Source organism: Mycteria americana, chromosome 14 (genome assembly GCF_035582795.1).
Source record: "Mycteria americana isolate JAX WOST 10 ecotype Jacksonville Zoo and Gardens chromosome 14, USCA_MyAme_1.0, whole genome shotgun sequence".
Lineage (NCBI taxonomy): Eukaryota > Metazoa > Chordata > Aves > Ciconiiformes > Ciconiidae > Mycteria > Mycteria americana.
In genome coordinates, this window is record NC_134378.1 from 18,748,256 (window position 1) to 18,758,416 (window position 10,161).

Consider the following 10,161-nt stretch of genomic DNA (forward strand, 5'->3'; position numbering starts at 1 on the left):
AAGTGTGAAAGACTAAGGAACAGAATTAAGGAGATCAAGAATTGGGATGGAGCACAGCAGGAAGTGGAGAGGAAGACGAAAAATTCATACATTTGAGACAAAAGAGAAACAGAGAAATTAAAAGTTAAGGCAAAGAAAGTTAAGGCAAGAAAGTTAGGCAGGAGTACAGCTAAGGGAAAGAGGAAAACCACACATTCTGATATTTTTTTCATGGAAGAAATATTCCCCTACAAGAGGAAAAAAGATCACAGAAATGAAGGAAACTAGGGGTGAGTCAACGATGGAGAAAACTGAACCAGAATGATGGTTTGGTATTCATTAAAGTGAAAGAAGAGTAGAACTGAGGAAATATCATCTGGAGGAGGTATTGGGGGAATCCCTGGCCTGGGAATGGTTGGCAGGGATGAGTATGAGAGAGAGAGAAAAGATCTGGGACCAAGGAAATGGAAGCTTTAAGAGAATCAAAGACCAAATAAAGCAAGAAAAGTGAGGAGATGGTGAGTAAAGAAGTACATCATCAGCATATATATAAATACCATATTTCAATTCCTGTACTGAAATTCAACATGCTCTCTGAAATAGAATTAGCAAGACCTAGTATAAGAAATCTCACGTGCCCATAGCTTTTCCATGTTTTCCAGTTGCATCTGCTGGCCTAATAAGTGACTATTTCCCCCTGCAAATCTTGTTTGTTGTGTAACCTGGGACCATTACGGCTACAGCAACAGTACCACTAGAATAGCATTGGTATTTTGGGAAAGCTGAACTTAAAGCAGTACTTCACCTGGAACTAAGTGCTTGCATCTCTGTCCACAAATCCTTTGACTCATAGCTAGACATTTTCTCCTTTTAGCAGGAAATCATGTAGCATTATACACTGTGGCTGTGCATAACTAAGATGTTTTAGGTAACATTTCACAATTTGCCAGCTCCTTTGGCAGTGGATCGGTGAGAGCTGGACTTCAAGTCCAGCTCTAACAGTCAGCAAAGCAGGAAACTGCCAAGGACAGAGGCTGCTGGGGAGTCAGCAAGATGCCTTCTTTTTTTGTGTCAGAGTGCTGTAAAGTCCCAACAGTTGTTACTGCTGCCAAGCAGGATACACCCTGCTGTCAGGGGTGGCAACTACTGTGGGAGTAGGGGATGCCTCTCCTGGAAGCAGTGGTTACCATCCATACCTCCTGTCACACCAGCAGTCCCTTTTCTCCTGGGTGCTCCCCACAGCTCTACCGTGCATCTCTGTCCCTTTCCTTATTCTATTTTCTTGCAGCAGGGGCAGTCAGACAGGCACTTAGGGGTTTAGAAGGGCTGTAAGGAGTTCATTGTATATTCCATAGTGGATAATTGTGTCTGATGCTGTCCCCGGAAGATAATTCTTTGGCATCTATGAGTACCAAGGAACAGGTCATGCCCACAGTATACTGGGCTACAAACATCGTATTACGGTTTTGAGAAGGTTTTATCCCCAGTCACTGGCATAGCATTAACCTAAACTAACCAAACCTGTTCTGCAGAATCTAGCACTGTACACAAGTGCTGCCTCTGTAGCTCATCTTTACTCACAGCCACACGACTTTTCTGTTTCACATCAGACTGAAGACATTTCTGGCCATCAGTGTGGCATCTTATTTAGCTTTGAGGCCATCCTGTGCTTGTTTTGAGTTCCTCCAGCAATAAAGCATCCGGTGAGTTTGCAATGCATGAGTATGGCTAAAATAAAGTACAATCCATTTAGTTCCCAAACTAGACTGAATCTATGAGTCTGACTGGAGCAAAGAGGGCGAACAAGATTTGGGGAGAGATCGGTGGGCAAGAAACACAACAATCAAACCAAGGGACTTTCTGAGGATTATTTCCAAGGCAACAGATCAGCCTATATTTGCATTTTAGAGAGTTAAGTGAGTCTCACTGCAGATTTAAAGAAGCATTAAAACATTAAAGAAGCTGCCTTTTTTGTTTCTTTTTATGGATGAGGCAAATCAAACTTCTCTAGCTGTACAAGAAGGCAAGTGCTTTCCATTGTAAGAGAATGGTGGCTGCTGTCATTTGTAACCATGAAATAGGTTCAACAGCAGAAACTCACTATTTTGGACAGGATTTACTTTTGAAAGTCTGAAGCCACTTTTAACTGCGGAAGAGGGGAAGGGACATGGGTAAGTAACATGTTCTTATTTGCAGATTTTATGGCTTTGATACTATCCATTTTGTCTCCCTGGAAGCATAATAATTTCATAGTAGAACACCTGTAATTCTATCAGCTTACCTTGAACTCTTTTTTTTTAAAGCTAGTATCTGTCGTGAATAGTATCCCTATTTTATGGCTGGGGAAACCGGCAAGATAGGTGCCATGACTTGACACTGTAAGTAATCTGATATCCTAAATACCATCCCAGTTTATTACAGTCAGCCCTTTTGTCCTATTTAATAATGTCTTTTATGATAAAAATATTGGAATAGTGTTTCCCTTTGGAATTTTTTTGAGCAAATAACCTCGTAATAAATGATACTGCAGTAATTTATCCTTTGTGTTTAGCAGAATAACCATTGGCATGACTCGGTGGCTACACAGGGAAAGAACAGGTCACTGGTACTAAATATCCCACAATTTTTAAACTAATGCTGTTGGTATTAACAATAACAACATTGACTATTGCAAATGATTCTACAAATTATTCCAGCTTTTTTCTTTCCATTCAATTTAAAATACTCTGCAGCATTCTGAGAAGCCATGAAATCTGCAGGGCTTTTTAACCTGCAATTTATGTTTTGCATCTGAAATCTGGTTTCTAAGCCTCACGTTTTCAGGTAAACAGAAATGTTCATTTTCTTGGCCCTCCCTCTGTTCAGGTTGCTCATATTAGCACAGTTGTGCATGTGTCACTGTACAAAAACGTTTAGGACATTTCCTGTAATTTCATACTCAGGGCTAGTTTTGAGAAAACAACTTGTTTTAACAGTTATTTCTTCTTTGTGAACCATGAAATAAGAAGTTATTGGTGTAATAGCAGAAATTGTAAGTATGCCAAGTCTCTTCCTTTGGGCAAAAGGGGGAAGAAAGTATTGCCTCAAAAAGGCAAGCTATTTCAAGCTTGCTGTGTCCTCGCTTCCCTAAACAGCTCGCTCTCTTCTTTGGCATTCTTCTGTAAGCACACGCTATTAGGTTTTATTGAAATTTTTTAATAATCAACTGGGAGCAGCTACTGATGTAAAATGAACAGCAAAGCTAAATGTGGGACTGTATAGAAGGGGAAGGTGATTTTATTTTAAACAAAACTGATTTCAGTCACTCATGCTCATTCTCCTATAGATTTCATTCATTCAGTTTTTCATACTTGTTTTCCATACCCATATTTTAACAAGGACCAAGATGCATGTGTATGGGTTCCAATACAGGAATAAAATATCCAATACAAAAATCCATACAAAAAATCCATACAAAAATGTTCCAATACAAAATATCCAACCAGGATTATTTGTGGTGAAACAGAGGACAAAGGACGCCAGATTTGGAGTCATCATCATGTTTCCTGGGTTCTTTTTGCTGGGTGATCATGTGATCATTTTGGAAGCGCCTTTTGTACTCTTCAGAGAGTCAGGTCTGTGAGTCATTAAGCAATGTTGTTGATTAAGCCTGTCCCTTTGTCTCCTGTTTTGTGAGTAGTCTATCTTTAGTTTTAGACTGTCCTTTGTTTTCCCAGTCTGTGTGTTTCAAGACTCTGACTGCGATCTCAGTGACCTGTTGGTGCTGTCAAGTCACGCCGTTCTTTTGTCCATTCTTTTCTTGGCATTTCTTCTGGCACTTTCATACATATGTTTCTGCATGTAATTTATTAATTTCAACCTTAATGTTTCTATTACAAATCTCTGCATTACAGAAGTACATCAGGTCAGAAAAATGAACTAGACAAGGGAAGTACAGTGTCTCAAACAGGTGACAAGCTATAGAGAGGATCCTGGGCTAAGTACTGTATCTGTCACACTGAAATTACATTTGGAGGGACTTTTGTGCTGGTCATTCTGACAGAATAGCATTCATTGCCAATGAAAGTCCATCAGCGTAAACTAGCTCACTCACTTGTTAAGGCATGAAGGGTACTTGGTTTTTTTGGCGACTTTTTAGTCACCAAACTCAATGCTATGAACATTTCTGGAAGGAGGACAGTGAGATGAACCCTCTGAAATGACTGCAAATATATCATCAGTGCTCTTTCATATACTATTGCTCCATTGAGCATTACCCAATAATAACAACAGTGCTATACAGGCTTTTGTAAGAGGAATTCCTGAATTTAGGTACCGGTAGTTTTGTTTGAGAGGGTCTACACTGTTCTTTCACCTACGGATCTGGCTTTGGTTGAATAATGGCCTACGGTTCCTGGAAGCCCATTAAATGTCATCCATCTTGCAGGTAGTTAAAGACTGAGAGAACTAGGGGTTAAGCATGTTTATATGAGGGTTTGAGAGAGAATACCAAATAGTAGAATAATATTGAATCAGAATAAAAACAATGTTTTATGGAAGATGTTGCAGGTGAGTATAAGACTATAAGAGGATAAGAGTATAAGTATTAGACAATAACCAAAGGTTAACTGCTGTATTTAATGTTTCCAAAATTTTAACCCTGTAGTGCTTGATGGCAAGTGATGTATTAGGACCTTTCCTTTGAGGGTAACGAAACAAAACAGAAAAAACCCCACCACCTTGCTAAAGAAAAAAGAACATGCATAAATTTAACAGCATCTCAGTTGAAATGTTAAGTTTATTTGTTTGTTATAGAGATGGAGCCAATGACAGCAAATGTTAAAAGATAACAGACAGAAGACCCATGAATGGGTTTAGCAGACCCCTGATATCACCAGAAGCTCCTACAGAAGGAAGTGTTCCAGCCTGGTTAACTAAGATAACTATTGATAACAATTGTTTGTTATTTCTGTCTCTCGCTTGCACCCTGTTGCTATTGTTAATTGTATCTTGCTTAGCTTTGCTTCGGATGGTTCTGTTTGTAATCTTACATGCATGTGTTAGAACAGAAAGATACCATGCTTAGTTTTCAGATTGTCATGGCTGAAGTTGAAGATACCAGACAAATATAACAAACTAAAGTAATAAAATCAAATAGATCCAAGTGAAAGCTGCCTCCATCTCGAAACAAGAGAAACCACATTTCTCCTGGTGATTAGGAGAATAGCTCAACAACATGTACTGCAAAGTCTGTATATGTAACACAAAGTATGATACATACACATATATTTGTGTGTGATGAAGCATTATCTTTTAAAAGCTACAAGGCACCAAGTTATTATCCTAGGTAGATGGCTGTCAAATGACTGAGGCTACGGAAGAGGAAGTGGGAGAACTATCTAAATTATAAAGTTGAGAGATGAATTTCAGTAAGGCTCAATTAGTGCTACCCCAGGAATTGTAACTGGGGAAACGGGAAGACAGATAGATAGAAGAAAGATTAAAGCTTCATGTGGAATAAAAGCTTCTTCTTCTCAACTCTAATTTAAAGCAGCTTTAGGAGAATTTAGTTGTTCACAGGAGTGCAAGGTAACTTTGCTGGTATCAGCAGACCGCAATGAAAATTACTGGAAAGGATTGGAATGGAGCTTGAGCAAGGAATATGCTGCTGCTTTCACTGAATTTAAATAAGCGGTTGTAAAAACTCCCGCCTTAAAATTCCTGAGACAAGGAAAGCCTTTTCCAATAAGGATTTTCACATTCACTGATACTATGGGAGTGGCACTGCTACAAAGCAGAAGTGAGTGAAAGTGAGTACCAATAGCACTGGAATTGTGTTACTTTGGGATTGGATCAAAACTTCACCTACTCTGAGAGAGACTGTTTAGCAGCTGTCTGGACTATAGCAGTCTTTTGCCCTCGATAGCCTGTTTGCAATCCACTCTGCTTAGATCCTCCTGAAGTACCTAATTTCAGGGAAATGAGTAGGCAGCAGAGTACCATCCACCCAAGTGGCACAGCGGGCACTAATATTAACACATAGGGATTACTGTGTGGGCCTGATAAGAAGTGGATCATCTCACTTGTGCATTAATTGAACGACGGGCAGAGCACAGTTGTATCCAAAATGTGGACACAAAGTTCTAGAAAAATCAACCTCTAAAGGCTTCTTAGTCTAACCTAACTGTCCCTCTTTCTCTCCTACAGGAAGCCCAAATATCATCCTATTCTGCCCCTAAACGGGGGTGAGTGGGAGGTGTACATGTGGCCTGTATATTGTCATTTGCCTTGCTTGTGCATATTAGATTGGCCTATACACTTACATACTAACTTTATTTTTTCATGTTTTTCTGCAGAACATTGATTTTTGCTTCCTTTATGTTTCTGTAGGGTGATGGATTTGCTACACCTCCATCAACAAGCGCTGCCTGACAAACTTATAATACCGTAACAGAGTCCAAGTTGAGACTGAGGAGTTGAGATAAATGGTAGAATATTGCTTAGGAGCAGTTGCTAGCTTTGCTTGACCAATAGGCACTGGTGAGTACAGATGATTTCATCTGACTTGCACAGGTTTATTGCAGTTGCAGAAATTTTTAGTCTGGTTTTAACACCCTACAGTAATAGTATATATGTGTTTATAAATTGCATTAAACTTACAACATTAGGGAATGACCGCACAGCCACCACGAAGAACTAAGGCTAATATCTGCAGACCTTTACAAGCTATCACAAGGCAAGAGCAGTCAGGAGAATGCAAACACCTGCACAAAGGCCCTTGGAGCTTTCAGCTGTAACTTGAAACTTCCACCAACCCCCAAACTCATCCAGCCCTGCCCCAAAGCTTCCAGTTGTCCCCACACACTATCCAAACCCTGCCCCAAAGCTCCCATCGATCCTAAAACAAACCAAAGCCTGACTTAGGGTCCCCAAAGCTGCCAGCGGCCACCCAACAATCCCCAAACCTTGTCCCAAAACTCCCACCGGCCCTCTATCACCCCAGACCCTGCCTCAGGGCTGGCACCTATGAGTGACAGACAGGATAGCTGGGGGTCACACCAGGACACGGGGGACTCCCAAAGGCCTTCGCAACACCGAAGGCCAGGGCGGGCAGTGGGGACACCTCGCAGTTGCCCGCAGCCTGGCCCTCTCCCCACCCTGTCCCTCAGGGGCCAATCGGTGAGCGCTTCCGCACAGGCCAATGGCAAGATCACGCCATGTTACACGCAGAGGTCTCGTGCTGGCGCAGTGCGGTCGACCGTGCTACACTGCTGCCACCTCTCGACTACGTTCCAGTACTGCATGTGCCTGGCATGTGCCTGGCACATGCAGATAGATACAGCAGCCTACCATGCTTACTGCTGTCCTCTCTTGAACGTCCTGTAGTACTGCAGCCAGTTGCGCCACGCATGCGCGCTGCAGCCCGCCGTGCTCCCTGCTGCCCCCTGTTGATTTCGACCCAGTAGTGCAAACAACCCTGCGTTTGAAAGGGGATCCTCCCTACTGCACTCCCCTGAGTCCAAGGCATGCGCAATACATCCTGCCATGCATGGCGCTGCCCCCTCGTAGTTAGACTCCAGTGTTACAGCCAGCTGTCTGACACATGCGTGCTGCTTCCTTCCGTGCTCACTAGTGCCCTCCCTTGATTACGCTACAGTACTGCAGCCGGCGGCTCGCACACGCGCACTGCATCTCGCAGGCTCACGCAGGCGCCGATTGGTGCAGGTCACCGGAGTGCTGGCTAACAGCTGCTCTTGCCGCCCGTTCCTGGAGCTCACAGGCCGTCAGCACAGTCCGTCCCTGGTTGCTGCTGCTCCACAGTGCTTGCACAACAACACTGCATCTGCCTGTTCCCACTGCTACCTGCTCGTATCTCTGGGACAGACCAAGCTGCGGCGGTGCAAATGTTGCTGTGCATCATCCCACGTGTGAGCAGCATGCTCCAGTGTGCGTGCCCCCCCCCCCCCCCACCATTTCCCCACAAGACCCTAAACCACCTATGTGTTCCACCCCCAAACCCTCAGTAATCCCCAAACCCCGCCCCAGCACCCTTACAGATCCCAAAATGCCTCCAGACTCTGCCCTTGCATCATCACCAACTCCGGAAGCATGTCCCAAAGCCCCAGTCAATGCCAAAACCACCCCCAAACCCTGTGCCAACAGCAGCAAGCTAGCCCTTGAATACATTTTATTCTCAGTTAATACGGGTGTCATTAGAATCAATAAGGGGAAACACTTGAGTCCCAGCTGGGCAGCCCCGCAGCCTGCTTGGCACCAGCACCACTGGAGGCTGACATGGCTCCTGCCAGCTTCATGCCACACAGGGATCCACCATGTCACCTGCAATGGGACTGCAGCAATCCCGTAGACCCAAAACACTCCCAACCCTGCCACAGGTCCTCCAGATCTTGTCCCAGAGTTTCCACTGACACTATGTGTTGTGCAAGTAAGAAGTTATCTGCTATTGTTAATAGCATCTTGATTTTAATTAATAACAGATTAGTTTGTAAAAACAGTTTGAATAAGTATCAGGTGAACCTTTCGCTCTTCCTTTGCTCAGTAGCCTTTTAGGGGAAAAGGAATTTACAGCATCTTTGGGTGGAGACTGTTGATGGTCAGGCATGTAGATGACTACCACATTTTTTTTCTCCTTTTTTGCTTAGACATCTTTCTTAACCCTCTGTATGTGCAGGAAGACTTTCTAATATGGCCAGTCTGGGATAACAGTGCTGTGCACAACGCTTAAGGAAAACATTGAGATGAAAAAGTAAAAGGGTCAGGAAAAGCAAAGGAGCCAAATGAAGGCTATGGGAACCCCCAACCATGCAGCAGGAAACAGTGCAGATTTGGGATGCAGCTTCAGGAGAAATGTGTTACGCCAACTCATAGCACAATGGATGCTATGAATTACCACCTTTAATTACCAAAAGGGTTGTAAAGGCTGGAGGGACTAGAGCTGTCTGGCTATGTGGCACAGAAGACTATGGAGCTTATGTAAAGTATAAAAACCAATCTAAAGAAGAAACAGGTCCTAAGTAATAGATAAATGTAGCTTTAAGTAGTGTCAAGAGAAGTGGTTCCATCAAGCACTCTTAAAGCTTTGGTGAAATGCTCTGAAAATCATGGCCTCATTAGTCTTTTTGGTTTGTTTTGCAGGTTAATCCTCCAAAGGAGAACAAGCTGAAGAAAAGCAGCTTCACCTAGTGATTCAGTCATTCCTTTCAGTCATTTTCTGTGAGGCAGGCATCCATATATAGGAGCAATCTAGATGAGGTATGAAAAAGGTAGTGAGGTTGAAACAGAGGGAAGCAAATTAAGTGCTGTCGCTCTTTCATGTACTTGAATGAGAGAATTGTGGCTTAAGCACGTGTATGTGAGGGTTTGAGAGAGAATGCTGAACAGCAGAGTAAAGATAACATTTATAGAAGACTGTGCGGGTAAATATTAGGGGGTGCTCCTAGTTGTCTAATAGTCAAAGCTTAACTGCTATACCTGATGTTTCCAAGAAGTTTATCCTGTAATGTGGGATGGCAAGTGGTGTATTAAGACCTTTCCTTTAAGAAAAACGAAAAATAAAAAGAACACGGTAAAGAGAAAAAGAACATAAATATAGGTATAAACACCTTATTTACAATGCAAAGTTTATTATAGCAATGGAATTGATAATAGCAAATGCTGACAAAGAGAGAAAAACAGCTGAGCAGGTTTTTCTGAATTATGGCAACTGAATTGGATGAAAAGAGGAACAAAAAGTGCAGTTTAGCAGACCCTTGGTATCACCAAGAAATCCTACAGAAGGTGGTGTTCCCACCTGGCTAGCTAGGATAACTACTCATAACAATTGTTTGCTATTTCTGTCTCCCAAGGCCTGCACTGAGGACTAAGTGAGCCTTTCCTACTCTGTGGATATCATTAACTGTATCTGGTTTATCTTTGCTTTGGTTGTTTCAGTGTTTTTTTAAACCGTATTTGCATATGTGAAAAGGGAAAGATATAATGCTTACTTTTTAGATTAATTGCCATGGCTGAAGTTGAAGAGATCAGAAAAATGTAAGCTGGCTGAAGAAATGGGTTGAACTTAAAGCTGTCTCTATGTCCAAACAAGAGAAACCCTGTTTCTCCCAATGAGGAAGGATCATTGTTAAATAATCATCAGGTTACAAGATCACCAACATATAATGCCATGTTATGTGTTTGTATATG

General features: G+C 42.4%; 1 long non-coding RNA gene across 1 annotated transcript; it reads left to right on the forward strand.

The window, feature by feature from the left end:
* The first annotated feature begins 3,461 nt into the window (after nt 1-3,461).
* LOC142417036 (uncharacterized) lies at nt 3,462-9,362 on the forward strand. The gene is made up of 3 exons (XR_012777871.1): nt 3,462-3,593; nt 6,349-6,498; nt 9,115-9,362. It is a non-coding gene; the product is annotated as an uncharacterized LOC142417036 (long non-coding RNA).
* The last annotated feature ends 799 nt before the right edge of the window (nt 9,363-10,161 follow it).